The sequence below is a fragment of the Muscardinus avellanarius genome (genome assembly GCF_963383645.1).
Source record: "Muscardinus avellanarius genome assembly, chromosome: 11".
Taxonomy (NCBI): Eukaryota; Metazoa; Chordata; class Mammalia; order Rodentia; family Gliridae; genus Muscardinus; species Muscardinus avellanarius.
Window position 1 is genome coordinate 107,266,660 of NC_137797.1, and position 14,473 is coordinate 107,281,132.

The following is a 14,473-nucleotide window of genomic DNA, read 5'->3' on the forward strand; positions in this document are numbered from 1 at the left end:
GACAGGGGAATTGCAGGTTTAAGGCCATTTTTAAATTTCATAATAGGATCCTGTCTCAAAAGAAAAAAATAGTGCTAGGTTATATCTCAGAGGTGGAATTTCCATAGGGTCAGTCCTCAGTTAGACAGAGAGAAAAAATTAGAATAAAATATTTATGAGTAAACTTTAAAGAGAAGAAAAACTGTTACAGTGAAAACCAGAAAATATTGATGAAAGAAATTAAAGCAGACACAAATAAAAAGGACATCCCATGCTCATGGATTAGAGAAATGGTGTTAAAATATGTTTACTATCCGAAGCAACTTACAGTTTTACTGCAATCCTTATGAAAGCCCCAAAATAACTTTTATAGAACTGTCATAAACTCAAAGATTCATACGGAACCACAATAAATCACAAATAGTCAAAGTTTTGAGTGACAGTAAAGCCGAGACATCATACTTTTCATTTAAGAGTACATTGTATAGCTGCAGCCACCAAAACATCATATTACTAATATAAACATAGGCTTATACATCAATGGAACACAGCAGAAGACCCAGAAATAAATCTGTGTGCATATGGTCAACTGATTGTTTACAAAGGTGCCAAGAATACACGTTGAAGAAAGGATAGTCTCTTCAATAAGTGACATTGGAAAAAAGTTTATAGCTATGTCCAAAAGAATGAAATTGATCTCTTAGTTTTCATCACACAGACACACATCATGCCTTAAAATAGATTAATGGTTGAAATGTAAGAATTGAAATTACAAAAACCTAGTAGTAAATATAGAGAAAAGTCTTCTTGGTACTGGTCTTGACGATCATTCCTTAGATGTTAAATTAATTTTGGTTTTAGAATGGCCCCCTGGCCCTCATGAAACAAGGTAACAATGTTGAAAGCTGATTTTGTTTGCTAAAATTGGATTGCTGGTTATGTGGCCTTGGGGACTATATGTGGTTCTATTCGCCCATCACTGTCTTTCTGCGTCCATCCACCATGATGTGAGAGCAAAGCCTTGTGCTCCTCTCTTCACTTCCTGTCACCATGCCCTTACCTCCACAGACCTGACCTAATATGGGTGAACCTCTGAATCTCCCAAGCTGTAAACACATAAATATTCCTTACTCTAAGTTGCAGATTAAGTTGTTTTTCATCACAGAAGTTAGAAGGTTGACCTAGACAGAAATGGGTACCAGGATTGGGTTCAAGTTTCAGGATAGTGTTTCCAAGTCTGACCATGTGTTTTGTGAATCTTTGAAACTGGTTTGTGAGAGGAAGTTTGTAGGGCTAGAATGTATCTAGAAAGACAGATAGTAGAAACTGTGCTCAGTAGATTTTAGGGGGAAAGAGGACTCTGTAGGGAAGTGGAGTGAAGGTCAAATGTGTTATATTATGGTAAACAGCTTATCATTTTGTATGAGGCTCAATTTAAAGATGGTGGACTCATTAAGCAGATGGAGAAATCTTAAAACAGCACAGTATCCAACCTGCATTATGAATACTGATGTCTGTATTCAGTAAATTGTGCATTACATTTTGGGAAGAGAAAATAAAGACTTTATAGAGTTGCAGTTTGTCCAGAAAGGCATATGTAAAATAAAACCAAGAATAATAAGGTGTAGAAGATAGTAAGACAGATAAAAAAAGAAAAGAATGTGGCTATAATGGAGGTAGGGCCAGTGGAAGCCCAGATAGAGGTGGGCCTTGGGGCTTGATTGAAAATGGCTCAGTGGCATTGATTAAAGAGAGTGTGACTACTTTTCTTGTTACTGGTTGATCTTAGTGGTTATACATTGCCGGCTTTGCTGGTAAAAGGGGGTCATGAAGGCTTATCCCTATATTTCAAAAGAAGAACTAGAAAGCAAGGCAATGTGTGGCATGCTCAGATCCCTGTAAGCGGGTTCAAGTGGAGCAATTTTGGAAGCTGTTCGGATGGAGTCATGAATCAAGAAAAATGCCTGAGGTTTATAGATGCCAGCAATGTGGAATGGCCATTAGAAAGGGCTTTAAGCTATGAGCTACGGAGACAGACTTGAAGAAACAGTATTCCACCCAGTACACTCAATTTATAATCGTATAATCAAGTACATTCTCTGCCTTTGAGGCAGGGATGCCAAGGTGCCCGTGAGGTTACATGTCACCACCATCTGCCCCAGATGCTAGACATGGAGCTGCAGAAATACATTCTAGATTTTGGTACTGTTTTGGCCCATTTTCTTTATTCTGAGACCGTTTTGGAAAGCAAATGTTTACTCTGTGCCATTGTACATCGGATATATGTAATTTGCTTTTTGTTTTTACGGGCGCTCATAGTTAAGAGTTTACCTTGGGTCTCAGACAAGACTATGGATTTTGAGATCGTTGAGTGATGCTGAAAGTGTTAAGATTTTGGAACTCTTGGTGATGAAAAATAAGTGTATTTTCCATTGTGAGGGTACTGTAAGGTCTAAGGGGTCAGGGGTGGTGTGTAATGGTTTAGATTTAGGATGCCCCCATAGCCTTCAAAGAAAAAATATACCAATATTGAAAGTGAGGGTTGGTTGCTAAAGAGGGGTCTCTGGAGTGTGGCCTTGGAGATGATATACGGTTCTCCTCCCCTTCTGTCTTTCTGCTTCTGGCTGCCATGATGTGAGATCAAGCGCTGGGTGCATTCTCTTTCTCTTTGCTTCCGTCTGCCATGCCTTAGCATGGACTGAAGCTCTAAATCTCCAAAACCATGAGCCCCTCAGTATTCCTTCCTCTAAGTTGCATGGCAAGTTGTTTGAAATTACAACAGTGAGAATGTTGACTTAAACACACGTGATACTAAGAGCATAAACAATAAAGCAAACAAAGACAAATGAAAAAAACATTAAGCTAAGAACTAACTGCACAGCAAAGGACTTAACAGCATTAAAAAGGAAAATCTACAGTATTAGACAAAATATTGAAAATCATATATCTTATAAAGGGTAGATATCCAAAATATATAAGGATCCCCTACAACTCAATAGCATAAATGATTAATAATAATAATAATAATAATAAAAATCATCATCATCGTCATCCAACTTAAAGATGGACAAAAAAACTAAGTAGACACTTCTCTGAAGAACACATAATAATGGATATTATTATGTATTAAAGATATTCAAATGATATTAAAAGCTATTCAAAATGATTAATCAAGAATATGCAAATTACAGCCACAAGTAATTATCACTTTATACTTGTTAGGATAGCTACCATCTGGGAAAAGATAGATGACAATGTTAGCAAGGTCACTGAGAAAAGGGAATTCTTTTACTTGGTAATGGGTATGTCAATTGGTACATCTTTTATAGAAAATCGTATGGAGGTTTCCTAAAGCTTAAAAGTAGAACTACATTATGATCCAACATTCCCACCACCAGGCATACATCCACAAGGGTTGAAATTAGGATCTTGTAGAGTTATCTGGACCTTCACACCCACTGTGCCATTATTTTAATTTTAATCTTGGGGAATGAACACAGAGGCATTGTAGCTCCAAGCTACATCCCCAGACCTTTTATTTATTTATTCTTTTTATGTTATTTATTCTTTATTTTGAACCAGGTCTCACTAGGTTGTTGAGGGCCTTGCTAAGTTATTGAAGGTGGCCTTGTACCTGTGATCCTCCTGTCCCAGCCTCCAAAGTACTGGAATTACAGGCATGTGCCATCACACCAAAGTCAGTGCCACTATTGACAATAACCAGGACATAGAAGCAGCCTAAATAACCATGTACTGATAAATGAATACGTACAATGTGATATTTCATATAATGGAATATAGACGCTACTGGACTGGAAACGTTCTAAATAGCTCATTTAATTAGTTGGATATTTTACTAAAAATGAAAACCAGAATGGTCGCTCCTTATCACTATCCTGGAAAAAGATCAAAATTCAAACTCTGATACACGGTGTCTACTAAATGTTGAAAGCATTTGTACCACCGTAAGTTGGAAAGCCACAGGTGTAAGTCAGGGGACATTCAGACTTCTCAGTCTTAACAAAGTAAATGTTGTCATTTGTGCTAATAGAATAAACTTGGGAGACCTGATGATAAGTGTAAAAAGCCCGATACAGAAAGAAGAGCAGTACATGATCCCATTTGTATTAGCCATCTGAAATACTGAAATTCAGCACAGTGAGAGAAGATGATGGTTTCTCTGCAGTGGAGAAAGGAGGAAATGGGAAAATATTATTCAGATGGTACATAGTTTTAGTTATACAAGATGAATATAGTTACTAGGATCTACCATATATCATAGTGTCTGTTTTTAACAGTACTGCAATGTGTATTTAAAATTTTACCAAGAGAGTAGATCTTATTGTAAGTGTTCTTGTGTGTGTGTGTGTGTGTGTGTGTGTGTGTGTGTGTGTGTGTGTGTGTAATGGAATTAAATCTAGGGGCATTTTACTTCCAAACTATACTCTAAACCCTTTTTTTGTTTGTTTTATTTTGAACAAGGTCTCAATAAATTACAACAAGTAGGCCTCATATTTGTGATCCTCCTGCCTGTCTCAGCCTCCAAGTACTGGTGTTACAGGTGCTTCCACCACATAAATCTATAAGAGTTCTTAGCACATATAAAATAGTAATAAGTAGGGGTAACTGTTAAAGGTGATGGGGATGATTACGACATTGATTGAGGTGATAATTTTATGGGTGTATATTTACTTACATCATTGCATACTTTAAAAATTATTAGCTTTTCCTATGTCACACATATCTTATTAAAGCAGCTTTAAAAAGTGAGCCAAGTGTGGTGGCATATACCTTTCAGTGCTTGGAGGGCTGAGGCAGAAGGATTGGAGATTTGAGGACAGCCTCAGCAATATAGTGAGATCATGTTTCAAAACAAAAAAGAAAAAGGGCTGGCCAGGGTGTGGTGTACTATATCTCTGGGTTTAATCCCCAATACTAAAAAAAAAAAAAAAAATGGATTTAGATATATTCATGTCCCAATTCTGTCCAGATCTTTATTTCTAACCTCTTTGATTCTACAATGCAAATACTTTTCTTTTGCAGAGTAGCGTAAAATCTATAAGCATGGGAGGCCATTCCCTTGTAGAATAAGAGGCCCTGGAGTTAGTATGGGAAATTCTCAGCATCAGGCTGATATTGAGCAAAATTCAGATTTAGCATTTACACTCTCTGTATTAGTCAGTTACATCTTCTGTTATTTATGTATTTTTATTTATTACTACATAAAGACTTAGAGTTTGTGTCTTTCAATGCTACGCTCCCCAAATATCATGTGGTATGCATCATCTGATAATAGTGTAAAGTGTAGATTGTGATTCAGCAGATCTGGGGTTCGTCAAACCTTGTACATTTCCAACAGTCTTACTGGTCCAGATGCCAGGGATGCTGCAGTGAGATTAGAAATACTCTCACATGGGCAACTCAGAGTCAAAATTATTATTACTAGAGAAATGAGGTGGCTGGGGAGGAGGCAGAGATCTTCTGCTCTCCTTCAACCAGGGTCTTTCATTTATTAAAGGTTTAAACAAAACACTTCTAAAATTGCTTAAACAGCATAGCAGTCACGGGTCAAGCTTCGAGGAGAGGCAGGCATGGGTTGAGCTATAGAGAGGGGCAGCAACACAGTCAGGAGTTAATGTTAGAGAAGTCTGCTCTGCTTATCGGTACCATCGGGTCCTTTGAAGCTTGTCTGCACGCACACAGTCTGCACTTAACTGAGTCCCGTGTATCTGGTTAAGCTGGTCCAAGATGCACACCTCAGCGTGTGGTTTAAGAAGGCTCCCAACACAGGTAGCAAGATCTGATGCACACTCAGTACAGCTCAGCGCTCCTGCTATCAGAGAATGTCTTTTTTCTGAACTTCCAGTGGTGCGAGAGCCAATTAACGAAAATGCATTTTTATGCTTGTATGAATAAGGGATGTAAGTAAGAGAAAATTGGAGTTTATCCTGGCCTTTGACTTTTGAGATATATGATGGCATAAAATAGTTTACTTTCGTGGCTAATTGACAATTCTCTATATACAAATCAACATCTCCCCTAGTTCAAGCAGGCTGGGGTGTTACTCTTCAGCTATGTCCTGCGACACAGATATTTTCACTCATGTCATTTACTCAGCAATAATTAATTGCATGTCACATGATCCCCACATTCAAAGATCACATATCAAAATGGAAGAGATAGACTAGCTAAGAAAAGATGATGATATTGAGTTAGATACAGAGCACTGTTTTAGCGCAGTAGAAAAGGTAAAAGCTGTTTATAAGATGGAGAAATTTTTACAGATAATATGACATTATTCTGGGACGTGATAAGTGACAGAAACTATTTCGGCCACGGGACACCAGGAAGAGCATTTCTTGCTAGGTAGGAGCCTTTGCAAAGACAAAGAGGGATTAAATTAACAGGGTGTGGTGGTGCATGCCTGTAATCCTAGTACTTGGAAAGATGAGACAGGAGGATCACAGGTACAGGACAAGTGTCAGCAACATCAAGACTCTCAACAATCCAGTGAGATCCTGTCAACATCTAAAAATGGCTGGTGGTATAGCTCAGAGGTACATGCCCCTGGACTCAGTTTCCAGTGCCACCCCTCACAAAAAGTAAAGAGGCGTTAAACTTTATATTTATTCTAGAGGGATCTGAGGCAGTCAGGGACTAGCAGAGGCAAGTAGCAAAGGCTAAGGGTAGACAAGTAGGCAAACGATCCTGTTTGGAATGGCCTTTCTTTCAAGAGAGAAAAGTATTTGTCTCATAGGCAACGTCAGAACATTGAGTGGTAAAGTTTTAGACAATAATTTCAGTGGCAATGTGAGATGTGGAATAGTAAAATGGCAAGTTTGAAGGTTATCAAATGACCACCAGTGGGAAGCAGCGGATTCTTCACCAAGATATTATCAACGAGCGTAGGAAAAAGTATTCCGGAGGTAGAAAGGACAGAACTCTGTGGTGCATTGGAAACTGGATTTAAGATGTGGAGGATAAAAATAGTTTGTAAATTCCAAGCCTGGTTAATGGGTAGGATAAAATTGTATTTGCTAAAAAGCTTAGAGTATATTGCTTATGTGTAAGAGCTGCCTTGAAAGTGGTGATAATGAGATCAGTATTTATCTCATTGAGTTAGAGAGTTTGGTAGGAAAAGCAGACAACTGCGGACAACTGCGCCTCAGTTTGGTGAGAACATGAAAACAACATGCTTATGAATTGTGGAAACGATATCTTTCTAGTATCTTGGATCTCTTTGAATCTTCTCTTTGTGATTCAAAGTACTGCTTTGGTGAAAGACCCAGCTGGACTATAAATAATGTCAAATTTCCTAACGGTTCTTCTGTCCTTTGGAATTTGAAGACTCCTGTGACTGTAAGATGATATTAGTTCTTCTCCTGAGGCTGTATAACAGCAAGAGTGTTTAGTTAATTTAGAGCATATTTTAAATAATTTAAACTATAAACATTTTCTGATGTCTTTGATATCTATATACAATATGTATGTGTTTTAAATGATACTTAAAAATAACTATACTTAGAAGAGTACAGGTGCACATGCTTATAATCCCAGTATTTGGGAGGATGAGACAGGAGGATAGAATGTTTGAGGCCAGCCTCAGCAACTTAGTAAGACCCTGTTTCAAGATGTAAAAAATCGAAAGGGCTGGCAATGTAGGTCAGTGATAGAACCCCCTTTTGCTTAATTTCAGTGGCCCGAAAGGAAAAATAAAGAGAGAATTAACTATACTTTTGTGGTAAGACAACAGAACTAGGTCTGATCATTTTGTAAAAGACTCCTCTGAAGTTTATTATGTTGATATTGCAGATCAGAAATGTATGCCAGTTTATGATATCAGGAACTTTGGAGAAAATTTACCTAGGACATTGCTCCATAACATGTAAAACGATGAGAATAAGCAAGATTTGATCCCAGCTGGCAAGTGAGCAGATGGAATGAAAGCCCCTACCATGGCTCTTCCTGGAGTCCCTTCTGGTACCCATGGAGGAGCTGGCTCTGTAGATATTACGTAATTTTATATGGCTCTAGTAGACACGGTACTTACTCAAGGGATTATGAATTGTGACTGTTCCTGTGATGTATTTAAAATAGAAAGGAAGCAAAACACAAGACGAGGCCGGCTGTAGGCAAGACTGGATATTTGGGAACAGAATACAGTTGATGCTACCAGAGAGCTGTCTGTTCAGCTGTTCTCATCATAATGCGATGCAGAGGGTGATTATAGCTGGTGATGATTTTTATTTACATACACCGCAAACTGATGAGACGAGGCTTACACTTGCTCTTCTTCTTCGTTTCCATCTGACGATCATTAACTTCCAAGATTAAGTAAGAGACTTATTCGACTGCAACATCAAAGACGCATTAGCAAATTGCCAGGTAATTATTTATATATTTGATATATTTATATATTTATAACCTTGCCTGCCCAAATCTGCAACCCAAGCCACCGGTAACTTTGTCCAACTCTGCGCCATTAATTTCTTCAGAGTGACATTCTGATGTGAGCTGAACAGATGGAATTGCAGGATTGTTCTAGCAAATTTATCATAAAAAATGCATCCGACACCTGTGTAATTTGCCTAATCATTTTTCCTAATAAGCTCCCACCATTAATTATGCACGATTTCCACAATGCAATCAAGATAAAAGTAAATCTGATGACTTAATATCCTTCAAAATAATTGGTTCACCCAACCCAAGGCCCCCTTTGCTTCCCGTACCCATTTTCGTTAATTAGGAGAAGGGTGCACCCTGTTGGCGTCAGCAGATCGGAGGCTGATCGCTTGGTGGGAGGTAGACCTGCTGGGTTTTTGGGCAGGAAGTCAAGGATATTAACTCTTGAGAGAAGAGAAGATACTATTGCCCTTCTCTCTCCTTTCTTCCTTCGCCACCCCCCTCCCTTCCTTTCCACCATCCCGGCCCTCCCCGCCCCAGCCCAGAAGCAAACAGATGCGATTAGTGTTCCGCAGCCATCAGAAAACTGACTGCAGGACTCTGGGTCTAATGAGAATCAACTTTTCCGAGGCTGCTGTCTTGCCGCGCGGTCCACCTGTCACCTCGTTAGGTGCAGCGTGTGTCTTGAATTCACTTTGCTAAATGAGATTTACAGGCCCCACTGAAACCCTTCCTGCAGCATCCCCGCTTCAATTAGCTAAAGATTAATTGTCTGAGAAAGGGAATGAAAGTTTTACTTTAACTGACCTGAAAAAAAAAAAAAAAGGGTAGGGGAGAAGAAAAGGAAATAAAAAAAAAAAAAAGCATGGTTCAAGTATTCCTGATAGGCCCAAGGCAGTGTGGAAAAACGTGATAATTTAAAGGTGTTGCAAATTTCCTGCACCTTGCCTGGATGAATGAAATTAACTAGCACTAAAAGCTGTCAAATTAAAGGTTGACTTCCAGATATTAGCACCTTAAATGTCACCGAATATTCTTTCTTTCTTCTCTTTTTTTTTCTTTTGGCAAACATTCATGTCCACACACCTGCACATGCACATACAAACATTTTCTTACTGCTGTTTCTGCTAACTGCCTGTCTGTGCCCAGCCGGGAGTTTCTTGCTATAAATCTTTGAGGTAACCATGGCTACAAAACAACTGGCAATTACAAAATTTCTTCCGTGTTAATATTACACTAATTATGTTTGAATATATTTTAATGGAGAAGAAGAGTTGGAGGTGACAGAAGCTTCTGGAAGAAAGGCAGAATGTGAATTATTGTTCTCTTCTGTGCCCTCCTCCCTTTGTTCTGGCAGACACACGACGTCCTCAACAAAGCTCATCATCTCTAGCTGGAATTCCCTAATTTCTATGTCCCGGTGCAAATTATGGAATATGAAAGCTACAACTTTATGGAGAACGGTCATTAAGAAGTTAACATTATTCAGTTTTGGCAATATTGGATATGGAATGATTTATTAGGATTTGGGTAATAGAAAACGTTTCTTCCTGGCTAAATTTATTATTATTATTTTGTGTATATGTTAAGGGGTTTTGAACCCAGAGACAGTCTAGCTCTGAGCTATATCCCCCACCTCTATCTTATTTATTTTGAAACAAGATCTCATTAAGTTGCTGAGGCTGGCCTTCAACCTCTGATCCTCATTGTCCCAGACTCCCAAATACTGGGATTACAGGTATGCTCCATAGCTCCCAGCTATTATTTTTAAAACTAAATAAAAATATGTATCATTCCTAATGTTTGGCTTAAAGCATCTTCAATGCCATTTGGTTAGCATGTCAGATGATGTATCTAGAACCCAAGGGAAGGGTGGACATACTGCACAATGAGGGGCAATTAGTGTCAGGATGTCTCAATTCTGTTCACTTTTAGCCCATTACAGTTGATCACAACCTCAAATCTTCAAGTTAGAGCGTGAAGCTTCAAATAATTTCACCAAACACAAACGTACCTGGAAAAAAAATCTTACCAAGAAAGCCCAGAAATTAGATAATACTGCACAGGAAAACACAAGAGAACAGTAAGAAAATAGCAGAACTGAGATGCCTATATGTTGAGTGTTAGTGGACTAGAAGGCAGGATGCAGAGAGAAAGGAACATATTGGCATCCATCTGACTGCTCTCTCAGTCACCGAAAACACAGTGGGAAAAGGGCAACGTCTTCAGTAAACCGTGCTTGGAAACCAGAACATCCAAGTGCAAACGTGTGAAACCAGATCCCTTCATCTCTCCATATACAGATATCAACTCAAAAAGGATCGAAGACAGCAGGGCCTGGTGGCACCTGCCTCTAGTCCCAGTACTTGGGAAGCAGAGACAGGAGGATTGCACACTCAAGGCCAATCTTAGCAACTTAGTGCAACCTTGTTAAAAAAGGAGAAAGGGCTGAGAGTTAGTTTACAAGTAGAACACCTCAAGGTTTAATCAGCAGTACCAAAAAGCAAACTAACAACAACAAAAAAAAATCCAAGACATAACGGAATAAATGTAAGATGCAAAACTATGAAACCGTTACAGGGAAACATGGGGAATGATTCTTCTAAGCTTTGATCTGGGCAAAGATGTTTTGGATATAATCATAAAAGCATAAGCAGCAAACCACAAAAATTCACAAATGCATGATGTCGGACTCCAGAGCTTCTGGGCAGCAAAGGGAACAATCGACAGGGTGAGGAGACAGCGGATGAAATGAGAGAGTACATATGCTAAGCGTTCATCTACAGAGGGATTAATATCCAGGACTCTTAACATATTTTAAAAGATTTAGGTCATACCAGGTACTTTTTGTAATGGCAGTGCTATAAAAATAGAAATCAGCAATAGGGAGAGCTTCAGAAATTAAAAATATACAGAAAGTAAACAGCATGCAACCGAGTCTCCAATGAATCAAAGCAAAAACTAAAAAACAAAAACAAAAACAGAAGCACAGTGCAGTAGACTTACGGGGTGCTGCTGAAGCAGTTCTGAAAGGGAAGTTCATAGCAATACATATTTCCACAAAGAATGACCGATCTTAAATAACTAATGTGTCATTTTACCTCAAGTGATTTGAAAAGCAAGAACAATTTCAACTCGAAACCAGTACAACAAAAATAAAGACCAGAGGAGAAGTGAGGAAAGAGACCAGAAATGAGGAAAGAGACCAGAAAAGAATAAAAATGATGAAGAAACCACATGACTTTTTGAAAGTACAAACTATGTACAAACCATAAATGGATAGCATGTACAAACCATGTTGGTTAACTAAGAAAAAAAGAACATTCAAGGAAGTAAGTTCAGAGGTAAATAAGACGTTAAAACAGATACCAGCGGGATGCGAAGGGTTATGCTAGACAGTTCTGGACACCTCGTTTATTTTTTATTTTTATTTTTAAATTATGGAACGCTTCGCAGATTTGCGTGTCATTCTTGCTCAGGGGCCATGCTAATCTTCTCTATATTGTTCCAATTTTAGTATATGTGCTGCTGAAGCGAGCACGGGACAGCTCTTATGAGATCTCATCAATAGCTCCATGACGACAGAATCTGGTGGACATCACGTTAAGTGAAACGAACCATGTGCAGAAAAAAATGTTGCATGATCTCAGTCTAATGTGGAGTCAGAGTTGATCCCAGAGAAATAAATAAGATATTTGTAACTTACATACAGAGGTTAGAATGGTTAAGGAGATGGAGATAAAGAAGGACACTGGTCAAAAATGTTTAATTGTAATTAAATAAGAGAAATACGTTCAAGAGACCCTTGATACAGCATGGTAACTACATTTAATAATGAAATAGTTATTTTTCTAAAACCGCAAAACAAGAGATAGTGTTCTTATCACAAAAGAAACTGTGTACAGTAATGCATGTGTTACTTGGTTAAATTTTACCATTCCATTCTGTAGTGTATGTGTATTTAAAACCATTATGTTATACACAAAAATACATACAACTTCATTTTAATTTATCAATGTAAATTAGCCAAATAATGGTCATTTTAAGTATAGTTTATATACATTTATGAAATCAAACTTCCAAATGTGACATCTCCGTTTTCATGTAACAGTAAGTGGACCGATGTGTTACAGAGGTAACAATAGCAACAAAAATAAATACTACTTATTGAGCGCTTCTGAGCAAGGTTATTCTAATCAGTCCTCTCAGAAACGTTATGAGCTTGTCACCAGTATTATCCCTTTTGAAGAGAAAAAAACAAAGACACTTTTCTTTTTTCAAAACCACCAGTTTGTGAGTGATTTAAATGAGGTTTGTCAGATAGGAAAATCAGTGTGTTTAATCCATGCACTTTCCTTCTTTGCGTTTGGGCATCTGAATTCATGTGAGATATTTTTACTTTTATTTTAACTAAATGCTTATCTAATTATTTTAATTAATACCTTCAAACATTAAGTTGGTCATGTGAAAAATTTTAGTAGGTTGGGCTGTGGTATAATAATTAACAGGTTCATTGATTTTAAATATGCACAAATGGTTTGAAATAACCCAAATGTTTCTTCTTTCAATCTAATGCGAATCTTCACAGAATTTCTTGAAGTCCTATAGTTTTTAGTTATGACAAAGCTTAGAAGTTATACGTATTACTAGATTAGCAAATAACAAATATTCTAATAGAATATCACATTCAATAAGAAACTCTTAAAGTCCCTTGTTATCATGCAATATTACTCATAAAGTTGTACAAAGTAAAGTTGAAGAGGTGGAGAACAGAGAGATATTTAAGATGTTGCACATTTACATGAAAGAAATGAGAAAATTCTCTCTCTCTTCTCTCACCTCTCTCTCTCTCTCTCTCTCTCTCTCTCTCTCTCTCTCTCTCTCTCTCTCTCCTTCTCCTCCCTGGTCCCTGTTCTCTCTATCTACCTATATTTACCATCTTTTGAATATGATTTGACTTTCCCATAAAGGTCATTTGTCAGAGCAAGAAAAAAGGAGGAAAAGCAAGAGGTTAACAACAATGTTAATTATCAGATCAACTGGAAAAATGGCCTTTGGGGCACTTCAGAAAAATTTGAGTTTATTCTTTTCTTCACTAGGAGAAGCATAGAAGTACAAGTTTATTTCAAGGACTGAGCTCTTGGGTGCTCTCTGTGGGATTATTGTCTAGGACCCTTTAGGAATTTGGACTTTCTGTCTAAGTGCTCCAGGGTCTCTGTAGTCATGGTTCAAGCAGGCTGCCTAGGCCAGTGGTAGACTCCCATGGGTTGCATAAACTGGAGCTGCCGTTGTTCAAAATGCAAGACTTTTATCTCACGTAACATAATGTTCTCCAGGTCCTTCCATGTTCTTGTGAATGACATGATTTTGTTCTTCTTAATTGCTGAGTAGAATTCCATTGTGTGTATTTCCCATAATTTTTCAATCCATTCATCTTTTGATGGAGACCTAGGTTGGTTCCATATTTTGGCTATTAAGAATTGTGCTGCTATGAGCATGGGTATGGATATGTTACTGTTGTTCTCTGATTTCAACCCCTTTGGAAAGATACCCAGTAGTGGTATAGCTGGATCATATGGTGGGTCCATTCCCAGTTTTCTAAGGAATCTCCACACTGATCTCCATAGCAGCTGAACTAATATGCACGCTCACTAACAGTGTAAAAGAGTTCCTCTTTCCCCACATCCTCACCAGCATTTGTTGTTATTTGACTTCTTTATACTTGCCACTCTGCTTGGGGTTAGATGGAATCTCAGCTTAGTTTTTATTTGCATCTCCCTGATGGCTAATGATATTGAACATTTTTATGTATCCATTGGCCATTTGTATCTCTTCTTTTGTGAAGTGTTTTTTCAATTCAGTCGCCCATTTCTTGATTGGGTTATTTGTTTTGCTTCTTGCATTTCTTGCAGGTCACTATTTGTGATTTTCTTTATTTCCTCACTGTTGTTATTTTTCATATTTTCAAGGTTCTTGGGCTTGTTCGTCTGATGTCTTGGCATCTTTTTTGTTTGTGATTGTGGGTAATCTGTCTGATACAATCTTAGCAGTAGGGGTTTAGAGGTGTCAGCAGGTATGTGCATGGGTAAGC